The following is a 14,264-nucleotide window of genomic DNA, read 5'->3' as shown; positions in this document are numbered from 1 at the left end:
TCTAATATCCCTCCTGTGAACAGACCTCTATCTAATATCCCTCGGGTGAACAGAACCCCATCTAATATCCCTCCTGTGAACAGAAACCCATCTAATATCCCTCCTGTGAACAGACCTCCATCTAATATCCCTCCTGTGAACAGAACCCCATCTAATATCCCTCCTGTGAACAGAACCCCATCTAAAATCCCTCCTGTGAACAGACCTCCATCGAATATCCCTCCTGTGAACAGAACCCCATCTAATATCCCTCATGTGAACAGAAACCCATCTAAAATCCCTCCTGTGAACAGAACCCCATCTAATATCCCTCCTGTGAACAGTACCCATCTAATATCCCTCCTGTGAACAGAACCCGATCTAATATCCCTCCTGTGAACAGAACCCCATCTAAAATCCCTCCTGTGAACAGAACCCCATCTAAAATCCCTCCTGTGAATAGAACCCCATCTAAAATCCCTCCTGTGAACAGACCTCCATCTAATATCCCTCCTGTGAACAGACCTCCATCTAATATCCGTCCTCTGAACAGAAACCCATCTAATATCCCTCCTGTGAACAGACCTCCATCTAAAATCCCTCGTGTGAACAAAAACCCATCTAATATCCCTCCTGTGAACAGACCTCCATCTAATATCCCTCCTGTGAACAGACCTCCATCTAATATCCCTCCTGTGAACAGAACCCCATCTAATATCCCTCCTGTGAACAGAAACCCATCTAATATCCCTCCTGTGAACAGACCTCCATGTAATATCCCTCCTGTGAACAGAACGCCATCTAATATCCCTCCTGTCAACAGAAACCAATCTAAAACCCCTCCTGTGAACAGACCTCCATCTAATATCCCTCCTGTGAACAGACTCCCATGTAAAACTCCCCCTGTGAACAGACCTCCATCAAAAACCCCTCCTGTGAACAGACCTCCATCTAATATCCCTCCTGTGAACAGACCTCCATCTAATATCACTCCTGTGAACAGAACCCCATCTAATATCCCTCCTGTGAACAGAACCCCATCTAATATCCCTCCTGTGAACAGAACCCCATCCAAAATCCCTCCTGTGAACAGAACCCCATCTAATATCCCTCCTGTGAACAGAACCCCATCTAATATCCCTCATGTGAACAGAAACACATCTAAAACCCCTCCTGTGAACAGACCTCCATCTCAAATCCCTACTGTGAACAGACCTCCATCTAAAATCCCTCCTGTGAACAGAACCCCATCTAATATCCCTCCTGTGAACAGAACCCCATCTAAAATTCCTCCTGTGAACAGACCTCCATCTAATATCCCTCCTGTGAACAGAAACCCATCTAATATCCCTCCTGTGAACAGAACCCCATCTAAAATCCCTCCTGTGAACAGACCTCCATCCAATATCCCTCCTGTGAACAGAACCCCATCTAATATCCCTCCTGTGAACAGAACCCCATCTAATATCCCTCCTGTGAACAGAACCCCATCTAAAATCCCTCCTGTGAACGGAATCACATCTAAAATCACTCCTGTGAACAGAACCCCATCTAAAATCCCTCCTGCGAACAGACCTCCATCTAATATCCCTCCTGTGAACAGAACCCCATCTAATATCCCTCCTGTGAACGGAAACCCATCTAAAACCCCTCCTGTGAACAGACCTCCATCTAATATCCCTCCTGTGAACAGAACCCCATCTAAAATCCCTCCTGTGAACAGAAACCCATCTAATATCCCTCCTGTGAACAGACCTCCATCTAATATCCCTCCTGTGAGCAGACCTCCATCTAATATCCCTCCTGTGAACAGACCTCTATCTAATATCCCTCCTGTGAACAGAACCCCATCTAATATCCCTCCTGTGAACAGAAACACATCTAATATCCCTCCTGTGAACAGACCTCCATCTGATATCCCTCCTGTGAACAGAACCCCATCTAATATCCCTCCTGTGAACAGAACCCCATCTAAAATCCCTCCTGTGAACAGACCTCCATCTAATATCCCTCCTGTGAACAGAACCCCATCTAATATCCCTCATGTGAACAGAAACCCATCTAAAATCCCTCCTGTGAACAGAACCCCATCTAATATCCCTCCTGTGAACAGTACCCATCTAATATCCCGCCTGTGAACAGAACCCGATCTAATATCCCTCCTGTGAACAGAACCCCATCTAAAATCCCTCCTGTGAACAGAACCCCATCTAAAATCCCTCCTGTGAACAGACCTCCATCTAATATCCCTCCTGTGAACAGACCTCCATCTAATATCCGTCCTCTGAACAGAAACCCATCTAATATCCCTCCTGTGAACAGACCTCCATCTAAAATCCCTCGTGTGAACAAAAACCCATCTAATATCCCTCCCGTGAACAGACCTCCATCTAATATCCCTCCTGTGAACAGACCTCCATCTAATATCCCTCCTGTGAACAGAACCCCATCTAATATCCCTCCTGTGAACAGAAACCCATCTAATATCCCTCCTGTGAACAGACCTCCATGTAATATCCCTCCTGTGAACAGAACGCCATCTAAAACCTCTCCTGTGAACAGACCTCCATCGAATATCCCTCCTGTGAACAGACTCCCATGTAAAACTCCCCCTGTGAACAGACCTCCATCTAAAACCCCTCCTGTGAACAGACCTCCATCTAATATCCCTCCTGTGAACAGACCTCCATCTAATATCACTCCTGTGAACAGAACCCCATCTAATATCCCTCCTGTGAACAGAACCCCATCTAATATCCCTCCTGTGAACAGAACCCCATCCAAAATCCCTCCTGTGAACAGAACCCCATCTAATATCCCTCCTGTGAACAGAACCCCATCTAATATCCCTCATGTGAACAGAAACACATCTAAAACCCCTCCTGTGAACAGACCTCCATCTCAAATCCCTCCTGTGAACAGACCTCCATCTAAAATCACTCCTGTGAACAGAACCCCATCTAATATCCCTCCTGTGAACAGAACCCCATCTAAAATTCCTCCTGTGAACAGACCTCCATCTAATATCCCTCCTGTGAACAGAAACCCATCTAATATCCCTCCTGTGAACAGAACCCCATCTAAAATCCCTCCTGTGAACAGACCTCCATCCAATATCCCTCCTGTGAACAGAACCCCATCTAATATCCCTCCTGTGAACGGAAACCAATCTAAAACCCCTCCTGTGAACAGACCTCCATCTAATATCCCTCCTGTGAACAGAACCCCATCTAAAATCCCTCCTGTGAACAGAAACCCATCTAATATCCCTCCTGTGAACAGACCTCCATCTAATATCCCTCCTGTGAACAGACCTCCATCTAATATCCCTCCTGTGAACAGAACCCCTTCTAATATCCCTCCTGTGAACAGAAACCCATCTAATATCCCTCCTGCGAACAGATCTCCATCTAATATCCCTCCTGTGAACAGACCTCCATCTAATATCCCTCCTGTCAACAGACCTCCATCTAAAAACACCTCCTGTGAACAGACCACCAGCTAAAATCCCTCCTGTGAACAGAACCCCATCCAAAATCCCTCCTGTGAACAGAACCCCATCTAATATCCCTCCTGCGAACAGAACCCCATCTAAAACCCCTCCTGTGAACGGACCTCCATCTAATGTCCCTCCTGCGAACAGAACCCCATCTAAAACCCCTCCTGTGAACAGACCTCCATCTAATATCCCTCCTGTCAACAGACCTCCATCTAAAAACACCTCCTGTGAACAGACCACCAGCTAAAATCCCTCCTGTGAACAGACCTCCATCTAATATCCCTCCTGTGAACAGAACCCCATCTAATATCCCTCATGTGAACAGAAACCCATCTAAGATCCCTCCTGTGAACAGACCTCCATCTAATATCCCTCCTGTGAACAGAACCCCATCTAAAATCCCTCCTGTGAACAGACCTCCATCTAATATCCCTCCTGTGAACAGAACCCCATCTAATATACCTCATGTGAACAGAAACCCATCTAAAATCCCTCCTGTGAACAGAACCCAATCTAATATCCCTCCTGTGAACAGTACCCATCTAATATCCCTCCTGTGAACAGAACCCCATCTGATATCCCTCCTGTGAACAGAACTCCATCTAAAATCCCTCCTGTGAACAGAACCTCATCTAAAATCCCTCCTGTGAACAGAACCCCATCTAAAATCCCTCCTGTGAACAGACCTCCATCTAATATCCCTCCTGTGAACAGACCTCCATCTAATATCACTCCTGTGAACAGAAACCCATCTAATATCCCTCCTGTGAACAGACCTCCATCTAAAATTCCTCGTGTGAACAGAAACCCATCTAATATCCCTCCTGTGAACAGACCTACATCTAATATCCCTCCTGTGAACAGACCTCCATCTAATATCCCTCCTCTGAACAGAACCCCATCTAATATCCCTCCTGTGAACAGAAACCCATCTAATATCCCTCCTGTGAACAGACCTCCATCTAATATCCCTCCTGTGAACAGACCTCCATCTAATATCCCTCCTGTCAACAGAAACCCATCTAAAACCCCTCCTGTGAACAGGCCTCCATCTAATATCCCTCCTGTGAACAGACCTCCATCTAAAATCCCTCCTGTGAACAGACCTCCATCTAATATCCCTCCTGTGAACAGACCTCCATCTAATATCACTCCTGTGAACAGAACCCCATCTAATCCTCCTGTGAACAGAACCCCATCTAATATCCCTCCTGTGAACAGAACCCCATGCAAAATCCCTCCTGTGAACAGAACCCCATCTAATATCCCTCCTGTGAACAGAACCCCATCTAATATCCCTCATGTGAACAGAAACCCATCTAAAACCCCTCCTGTGAACAGACCTCCATCTCAAATCCCTCCTGTGAACACACCTCCATTTAAAATCCCTCCTGTGAACAGAACCCCATCGAATATCCCTCCTGTGAACAGAACCCCATCTAAAATTCCTCCTGTGAACAGACCTCCATCTAATATCCCTCCTGTGAACATAACCCCATCTAATATCCCTCCTGTGAACAGAACCCCATCTAAAATCCCTCCTGTGAATAGACCTCCATCCAATATCCCTCCTGTGAACAGAACCCCATCTAATATCCCTCCTGTGAACGGAAACCCATCTAAAACCCCTCCTGTGAACAGACCTCCATCTAATATCCCTCCTGTGAACAGAACCCCATCTAAAATCCCTCCTGTGAACAGAAACCCATCTAATATCCCTCCTGTGAACAGACCTCCATCTAATATCCCTCCTGTGAACAGACCTCCATCTAATATCCCTCCTGTGAACAGACCTCCATCTAATATCCCTCCTGTGAACAGAACCCCATCTAATATCCCTCCTGTGAACAGAAACCCATCTAATATCCCTCCTGTGAACAGACCTCCATCTAATATCCCTCCTGTGAACAGAACCCCATCTAATATCCCTCCTGTGAACAGAGCCCCATCCAAAATCCCTCCTGTGAACAGACCTCCATCTAATATCCCTCCTGTGAACAGAACCCCATCTAATATCCCTCATGTGAACAGAAACCCATCTAAAATCCCTCCTGTGAACAGAACCCCATCTAATATCCCTCCTGTGAACAGTACCCATCTAATATCCCTCCTGTGAACAGAACCCGATCTAATATCCCTCCTGTGAACAGAACCCCATCTAAAATCCCTCCTGTGAACAGAACCCCATCTAAAATCCCTCCTGTGAATAGAACCCCATCTAAAATCCCTCCTGTGAACAGACCTCCATCTAATATCCCTCCTGTGAACAGACCTCCATCTAATATCCGTCCTCTGAACAGAAACCCATCTAATATCCCTCCTGTGAACAGACCTCCATCTAAAATCCCTCGTGTGAACAAAAACCCATCTAATATCCCTCCTGTGAACAGACCTCCATCTAATATCCCTCCTGTGAACAGACCTCCATCTAATATCCCTCCTGTGAACAGAACCCCATCTAATATCCCTCCTGTGAACAGAAACCCATCTAATATCCCTCCTGTGAACAGACCTCCATGTAATATCCCTCCTGTGAACAGAACGCCATCTAATATCCCTCCTGTCAACAGAAACCCATCTAAAACCCCTCCTGTGAACAGACCTCCATCTAATATCCCTCCTGTGAACAGACTCCCATGTAAAACTCCCCCTGTGAACAGACCTCCATCTAAAACCCCTCCTGTGAACAGACCTCCATCTAAAACCCCTCCTGTGAACAGACCTCCATCTCAAATCCCTCCTGTGAACACACCTCCATTTAAAATCCCTCCTGTGAACAGAACCCCATCGAATATCCCTCCTGTGACCAGAACCCCATCTAAAATTCCTCCTGTGAACAGACCTCCATCTAATATCCCTCCTGTGAACATAACCCCATCTAATATCCCTCCTGTGAACAGACCTCCATCTAATATCCCTCCTGTGAACAGACCTCCATCTAATATCCCTCCTGTGAACAGAACCCCATCTAATATCCCTCCTGTGAACAGAAACCCATCTAATATCCCTCCTGTGAACAGACCTCCATCTAATATCCCTCCTGTGAACAGAACCCCATCTAATATCCCTCCTGTGAACAGAGCCCCATCCAAAATCCCTCCTGTGAACAGACCTCCATCTAATATCCCTCCTGTGAACAGAACCCCATCTAATATCCCTCATGTGAACAGAAACCCATCTAAAATCCCTCCTGTGAACAGAACCCCATCTAATATCCCTCCTGTGAACAGTACCCATCTAATATCCCTCCTGTGAACAGAACCCGATCTAATATCCCTCCTGTGAACAGAACCCCATCTAAAATCCCTCCTGTGAACGGAACCCCATCTAAAATCCCTCCTGTGAATAGAACCCCATCTAAAATCCCTCCTGTGAACAGACCTCCATCTAATATCCCTCCTGTGAACAGACCTCCATCTAATATCCGTCCTCTGAACAGAAACCCATCTAATATCCCTCCTGTGAACAGACCTCCATCTAAAATCCCTCGTGTGAACAAAAACCCATCTAATATCCCTCCTGTGAACAGACCTCCATCTAATATCCCTCCTGTGAACAGACCTCCATCTAATATCCCTCCTGTGAACAGAACCCCATCTAATATCCCTCCTGTGAACAGAAACCCATCTAATATCCCTCCTGTGAACAGACCTCCATGTAATATCCCTCCTGTGAACAGAACGCCATCTAATATCCCTCCTGTCAACAGAAACCCATCTAAAACCCCTCCTGTGAACAGACCTCCATCTAATATCCCTCCTGTGAACAGACTCCCATGTAAAACTCCCCCTGTGAACAGACCTCCATCTAAAACCCCTCCTGTGAACAGACCTCCATCTAATATCCCTCCTGTGAACAGACCTCCATCTAATATCACTCCTGTGAACAGAACCCCATCTAATATCCCTCCTGTGAACAGAACCCCATCTAATATCCCTCATGTGAACAGAAACACATCTAAAACCCCTCCTGTGAACAGACCTCCATCTCAAATCCCTCCTGTGAACAGACCTCCATCTAAAATCCCTCCTGTGAACAGAACCCCATCTAATATCCCTCCTGTGAACAGAACCCCATCTAAAATTCCTCCTGTGAACTGACCTCCATCTAATATCCCTCCTGTGAACAGAAACCCATGTAATATCCCTCCTGTGAACAGAACCCCATCTAAAATCCCTCCTGTGAACAGACCTCCATCCAATATCCCTCCTGTGAACAGAACCCCATCTAATATCCCTCCTGTGAACGGAAACCCATCTAAAACCCCTCCTGTGAACAGACCTCCATCTAATATCCCTCCTGTGAACAGAACCCCATCTAAAATCCCTCCTGTGAACAGACCTCCATCTAATATCCCTCCTGTGAACAGAACCCCTTCTAATATCCCTCCTGTGAACAGAAACCCATCTAATATCCCTCCTGCGAACAGACCTCCATATAATATCCCTCCTGTGAACAGACCTCCATCTAATATCCCTCCTGTCAACAGACCTCCATCTAAAAACACCTCCTGTGAACAGACCACCAGCTAAAATCCCTCCTGTGAACAGAACCCCATCCAAAATCCCTCCTGTGAACAGAACCCCATCTAATATCCCTCCTGCGAACAGAACCCCATCTAAAACCCCTCCTGTGAACAGACCTCCATCTAATATCCCTCCTGCGAACAGAACCCCATCTAAAACCCCTCCTGTGAACAGACCTCCATCTAATATCCCTCATGTGAACAGAACCGCATCTAAAACCCCTCCTGTGAACAGAACCCCATCTAAAGACCCTCCTGTGAACAGACCTCCATCTAAAATCCCTCCTGTGAACAGACCTCCATCTAATATCCCTCCTGTGAACAGAACCCCATCTAATATCCCTCATGTGAACAGAAACCCATCTAAGATCCCTCCTGTGAACAGACCTCCATCTAATATCCCTCCTGTGAACAGAACCCCATCTAAAATCCCTCCTGTGAACAGACCTCCATCTAATATCCCTCCTGTGAACAGAACCCCATCTAATATACCTCATGTGAACAGAAACCCATCTAAAATCCCTCCTGTGAACAGAACCCCATCTAATATCCCTCCTGTGAACAGTACCCATCTAATATCCCTCCTGTGAACAGAACCCCATCTGATATCCCTCCTGTGAACAGAACCCCATCTAAAATCCCTCCTGTGAACAGAACCCCATCTAAAATCCCTCCTGTGAACAGAACCCCATCTAAAATCCCTCCTGTGAACAGACCTCCATCTAATATCCCTCCTGTGAACAGACCTCCATCTAATATCCCTCCTGTGAACAGAAACCCATCTAATATCCCTCCTGTGAACAGACCTCCATCTAAAATTCCTCGTGTGAACAGAAACCCATCTAATATCCCTCCTGTGAACAGACCTCCATCTAATATCCCTCCTGTGAACAGACCTCCATCTAATATCCCTCCTGTGAACAGAACCCCATCTAATATCCCTCCTGTGAACAGAAACCCATCTAATATCCCTCCTGTGAACAGACCTCCATCTAATATCCCTCCTGTGAACAGACCTCCATCTAATATCCCTCCTGTCAACAGAAACCCATCTAAAACCCCTCCTGTGAACAGACCTCCATCTAATATCCCTCCTGTGAACAGACCTCCATCAAAAATCCCTCCTGTGAACAGACCTCCATCTAATATCCCTCCTGTGAACAGACCTCCATCTAATATCACTCCTGTGAACAGAACCCCATCTAATCCTCCTGTGAACAGAACCCCATCTAATAACCCTCCTGTGAACAGAACACCATGCAAAATCCCTCCTGTGAACAGAACCCCATCTCATATCCCTCCTGTGAACAGAACCCCATCTAATATCCCTCATGTGAACAGAAACCCATCTAAAACCCCTTCTGTGAACAGACCTCCATCTCAAATCCCTCCTGTGAACACACCTCCATTTAAAATCCCTCCTGTGAACAGAACCCCATCGAATATCCCTCCTGTGAACAGAACCCCATCTAAAAGTCCTCCTGTGAACAGACCTCCATCTAATATCCCTCCTGTGAACAGAACCCCATCTAATATCCCTCCTGTGAACAGAACCCCATCTAAAATCCCTCCTGTGAATAGACCTCCATCCAATATCCCTCCTGTGAACAGAACCCCATCTAATATCCCTCCTGTGAACGGAAACCCATCTAAAACCCCTCCTGTGAACAGACCTCCATCTAATATCCCTCCTGTGAACAGAACCCCATCTAAAATCCCTCCTGTGAACAGAAACCCATCTAATATCCCTCCTGTGAACAGACCTCCATCTAATATCCCTCCTGTGAACAGACCTCCATCTAATATCCCTCCTGTGAACAGACCTCCATCTAATATCCCTCCTGTGAACAGAACCCCATCTAATATCCCTCCTGTGAACAGAAACCCATCTAATATCCCTCCTGTGAACAGACCTCCATCTAATATCCCTCCTGTGAACAGAACCCCATCTAATATCCCTCATGTGAACAGAAACCCATCTAAGATCCCTCCTGTGAACAGACCTCCATCTAATATCCCTCCTGTGAACAGAACCCCATCTAAAATCCCTCCTGTGAACAGACCTCCATCTAATATCCATCCTGTGAACAGAACCCCATCTAATATACCTCATGTGAACAGAAACCCATCTAAAATCCCTCCTGTGAACAGACCTCCATCTAATATCCATCCTGTGAACAGAACCCCATCTAATATACCTCATGTGAACAGAAACCCATCTAAAATCCCTCCTGTGAACAGAACCCCATCTAATATCCCTCCTGTGAACAGTACCCATCTAATATCCCTCCTGTGAACAGAACCCCATCTGATATCCCTCCTGTGAACAGAACCCCATCTAAAATCCCTCCTGTGAACAGAACCCCATCTAAAATCCCTCCTGTGAACAGAACCCCATCTAAAATCCCTCCTGTGAACAGACATCCATCTAATATCCCTCCTGTGAACAGACCTCCATCTAATATCACTCCTGTGAACAGAAACCCATCTAATATCCCTCCTGTGAACAGACCTCCATCTAAAATTCCTCGTGTGAACAGAAACCCATCTAATATCCCTCCTGTGAACAGACCTACATCTAATATCCCTCCTGTGAACAGACCTCCATCTAATATCCCTCCTGTGAACAGAACCCCATCTAATATCCCTCCTGTGAACAGAAAATCATCTAATATCCCTCCTGTGAACAGACCTCCATCTAATATCCCTCCTGTGAACAGACCTCCATCTAATATCCCTCCTGTCAACAGAAACCCATCTAAAACCCCTCCTGTGAACAGACCTCCATCTAATATTCCTCCTGTGAACAGACCTCCATCTAAAATCCCTCCTGTGAACAGACCTCCATCTAATATCCCTCCTGTGAACAGACCTCCATCTAATATCACTCCTGTGAACAGAACCCCATCTAATCCTCCTGTGAACAGAACCCCATCTAATATCCCTCCTGTGAACAGAACCCCATGCAAAATCCCTCCTGTGAACAGAACCCCATCTAATATCCCTCATGTGAACAGAACCCCATCTAATATCCCTCATGTGAGCAGAAACCCATCTAAAACCCCTCCTGTGAACAGACCTCCATCTCAAATCCCTCCTGTGAACACACCTCCATTTAAAATCCCTCCTGTGAACAGAACCCCATCGAATATCCCTCCTGTGAACAGAACCCCACCTAAAATTCCTCCTGTGAACAGACCTCCATCTAATATCCCTCCTGTGAACGGAAACCAATCTAAAACCCCTCCTGTGAACAGACCTCCATCTAATATCCCTCCTGTGAACAGAACCCCATCTAAAATCCCTCCTGTGAACAGAAACCCATCTAATATCCCTCCTGTGAACAGACCTCCATCTAATATCCCTCCTGTGAACAGACCTCCATCTAATATCCCTCCTGTGAACAGACCTCCATCTAATATCCCTCCTGTGAACAGAACCCCATCTAATATCCCTCCTGTGAACAGAAACCCATCTAATATCCCTCCTGTGAACAGACCTCCATCTAATATCCCTCCTGTGAACAGAACCCCATCTAATATCCCTCCTGTGAACAGAACCCCATCTAAAATCCCTCCTGTGAACAGACCTCCATCTAATATCCCTCCTGTGAACAGAACCCCATCTAATATCCCTCATGTGAACAGAAACCCATCTAAAATCCCTCCTGTGAACAGAACCCCATCTAATATCCCTCCTGTGAACAGTACCCATCTAATATCCCTCCTGTGAACAGAACCCGATCTAATATCCCTCCTGTGAACAGAACCCCATCTAAAATCCCTCCTGTGAACAGAACCCCATCTAAAATCCCTCCTGTGAATAGAACCCCATCTAAAATCCCTCCTGTGAACAGACCTCCATCTAATATCCCTCCTGTGAACAGACATCCATCTAATATCTGTCCTCTGAACAGAAACCCATCTAATATCCCTCCTGTGAACAGACCTCTATCTAAAATCCCTCGTGTGAACAAAAACCCATCTAACATCCCTCCTGTGAACAGACCTCCATCTAATATCCCTCCTGTGAACAGACCTCCATCTAATATCCCTCCTGTGAACAGAACCCCATCTAATATCCCTCCTGTGAACAGAAACCCATCTAATATCCCTCCTGTGAACAGACCTCCATGTAATATCCCTCCTGTGAACAGAACGCCATCTAATATCCCTCCTGTCAACAGAAACCCATCTAAAACCCCTCCTGTGAACAGACCTCCATCTAATATCCCTCCTGTGAACAGACTCCCATGTAAAACTCCCCCTGTGAACAGACCTCCATCTAAAACCCCTCCTGTGAACAGACCTCCATCTAATATCCCTCCTGTGAACAGACCTCCATCTAATATCACTCCTGTGAACGGAACCCCATCTAATATCCCTCCTGTGAACAGACCCCATCTAATATCCCTCCTGTGAACAGAACCCCATCCAAAATCCCTCCTGTGAACAGATCCCCATCTAATATCCCTCCTGTGAACAGAACCCCATCTAATATCCCTCATGTGAACAGAAACACATCTAAAACCCCTCCTGTGAACAGACCTCCATCACAAATCCCTCCTGTGAACAGACCTCCATCTAAAATCCCTCCTGTGAACAGAACCCCATCTAATATCCCTCCTGTGAACAGAACCCCATCTAAAATTCCTCCTGTGAACAGACCTCCATCTAATATCCCTCCTGTGAACAGAAACCCATCTAATATCCCTCCTGTGAACAGAACCCCATCTAAAATCCCTCCTGTGAACAGACCTCCATCCAATATCCCTCCTGTGAACAGAACCCCATCTAATATCCCTCCTGTGAACGGAAACCCATCTAAAACCCCTCCTGTGAACAGACCTCCATCTAATATCCCTCCTGTGAACAGAACCCCATCTAAAATCCCTCCTGTGAACAGAAACCCATCTAATATCCCTCCTGTGAACAGACCTCCATCTAATATCCCTCCTGTGAACAGACCTCCATCTAATATCCCTCCTGTGAACAGAACACCTTCTAATATCCCTCCTGTGAACAGAAACCCATCTAATATCCCTCCTGCGAACAGACCTCCATCTAATATCCCTCCTGTGAACAGACCTCCATCTAATATCCCTCCTGTCAACAGACCTCCATCTAAAAACACCTCCTGTGAACAGACCACCAGCTAAAATCCCTCCTGTGATCAGAACCCCATCCAAAATCCCTCCTGTGAACAGAACCCCATCTAATATCCCTCCTGCGAACAGAACCCCATCTAAAACCCCTCCTGTGAACAGACCTCCATCTAATATCCCTCCTGCGAACAGAACCCCATCTAAAACCCCTCCTGTGAACAGAACCCCATCTAAAGACCCTCCTGTGAACAGACCTCCATCTAAAATCCCTCCTGTGAACAGACCTCCATCTAATATCCCTCCTGTGAACAGAACCCCATCTAATATCCCTCATGTGAACAGAAACCCATCTAAGATCCCTCCTGTGAACAGACCTCCATCTAATATCCCTCCTGTGAACAGAACCCCATCTAAAATCCCTCCTGTGAACAGACCTCCATCTAATATCCCTCCTGTGAACAGAACCCCATCTAATATACCTCATGTGAACAGAAACCCATCTAAAATCCCTCCTGTGAACAGAACCCCATCTAATATCCCTCCTGTGAACAGTACCCATCTAATATCCCTCCTGTGAACAGAACCCCATCTAAAATCCCTCCTGTGAACAGAACCCCATCTAAAATCCCTCCTGTGAACAGACCTCCATCTAATATCCCTCCTGTGAACAGACCTCCATCTAATATCACTCCTGTGAACAGAAACCCATCTAATATCCTTCCTGTGATTAGACCTCCATCTAAAATTCCTCGTGTGAACAGAAACCCATCTAATATCCCTCCTGTGAACAGACCTCCATCTAATATCCCTCCTGTGAACAGACCTCCATCTAATATCCCTCCTGTGAACAGAACCCCATCTAATATCCCTCCTGTGAACAGAAACCCATCTAATATCCCTCCTGTGAACAGACCTCCATCTAATATCCCTCCTGTGAACAGACCTCCATCTAATATCCCTCCTGTCAACAGAAACCCATCTAAAACCCCTCCTGTGAACAGACCTCCATCTAATATCCCTCCTGTGAACAGACCTCCATCTAAAATCCCTCCTGTGAACAGACCTCCATCTAATATCCCTCCTGTGAACAGACCTCCATCTAATATCGCTCCTGTGAACAGAACCCCATCTAATATCCCTCCTGTGAACAGAACCCC

The sequence above is a fragment of the Heterodontus francisci genome, chromosome X (genome assembly GCF_036365525.1).
Source record: "Heterodontus francisci isolate sHetFra1 chromosome X, sHetFra1.hap1, whole genome shotgun sequence".
NCBI classification, from domain to species: domain Eukaryota; kingdom Metazoa; phylum Chordata; class Chondrichthyes; order Heterodontiformes; family Heterodontidae; genus Heterodontus; species Heterodontus francisci.
Note: the sequence above shows the minus strand (reverse complement) of the source record.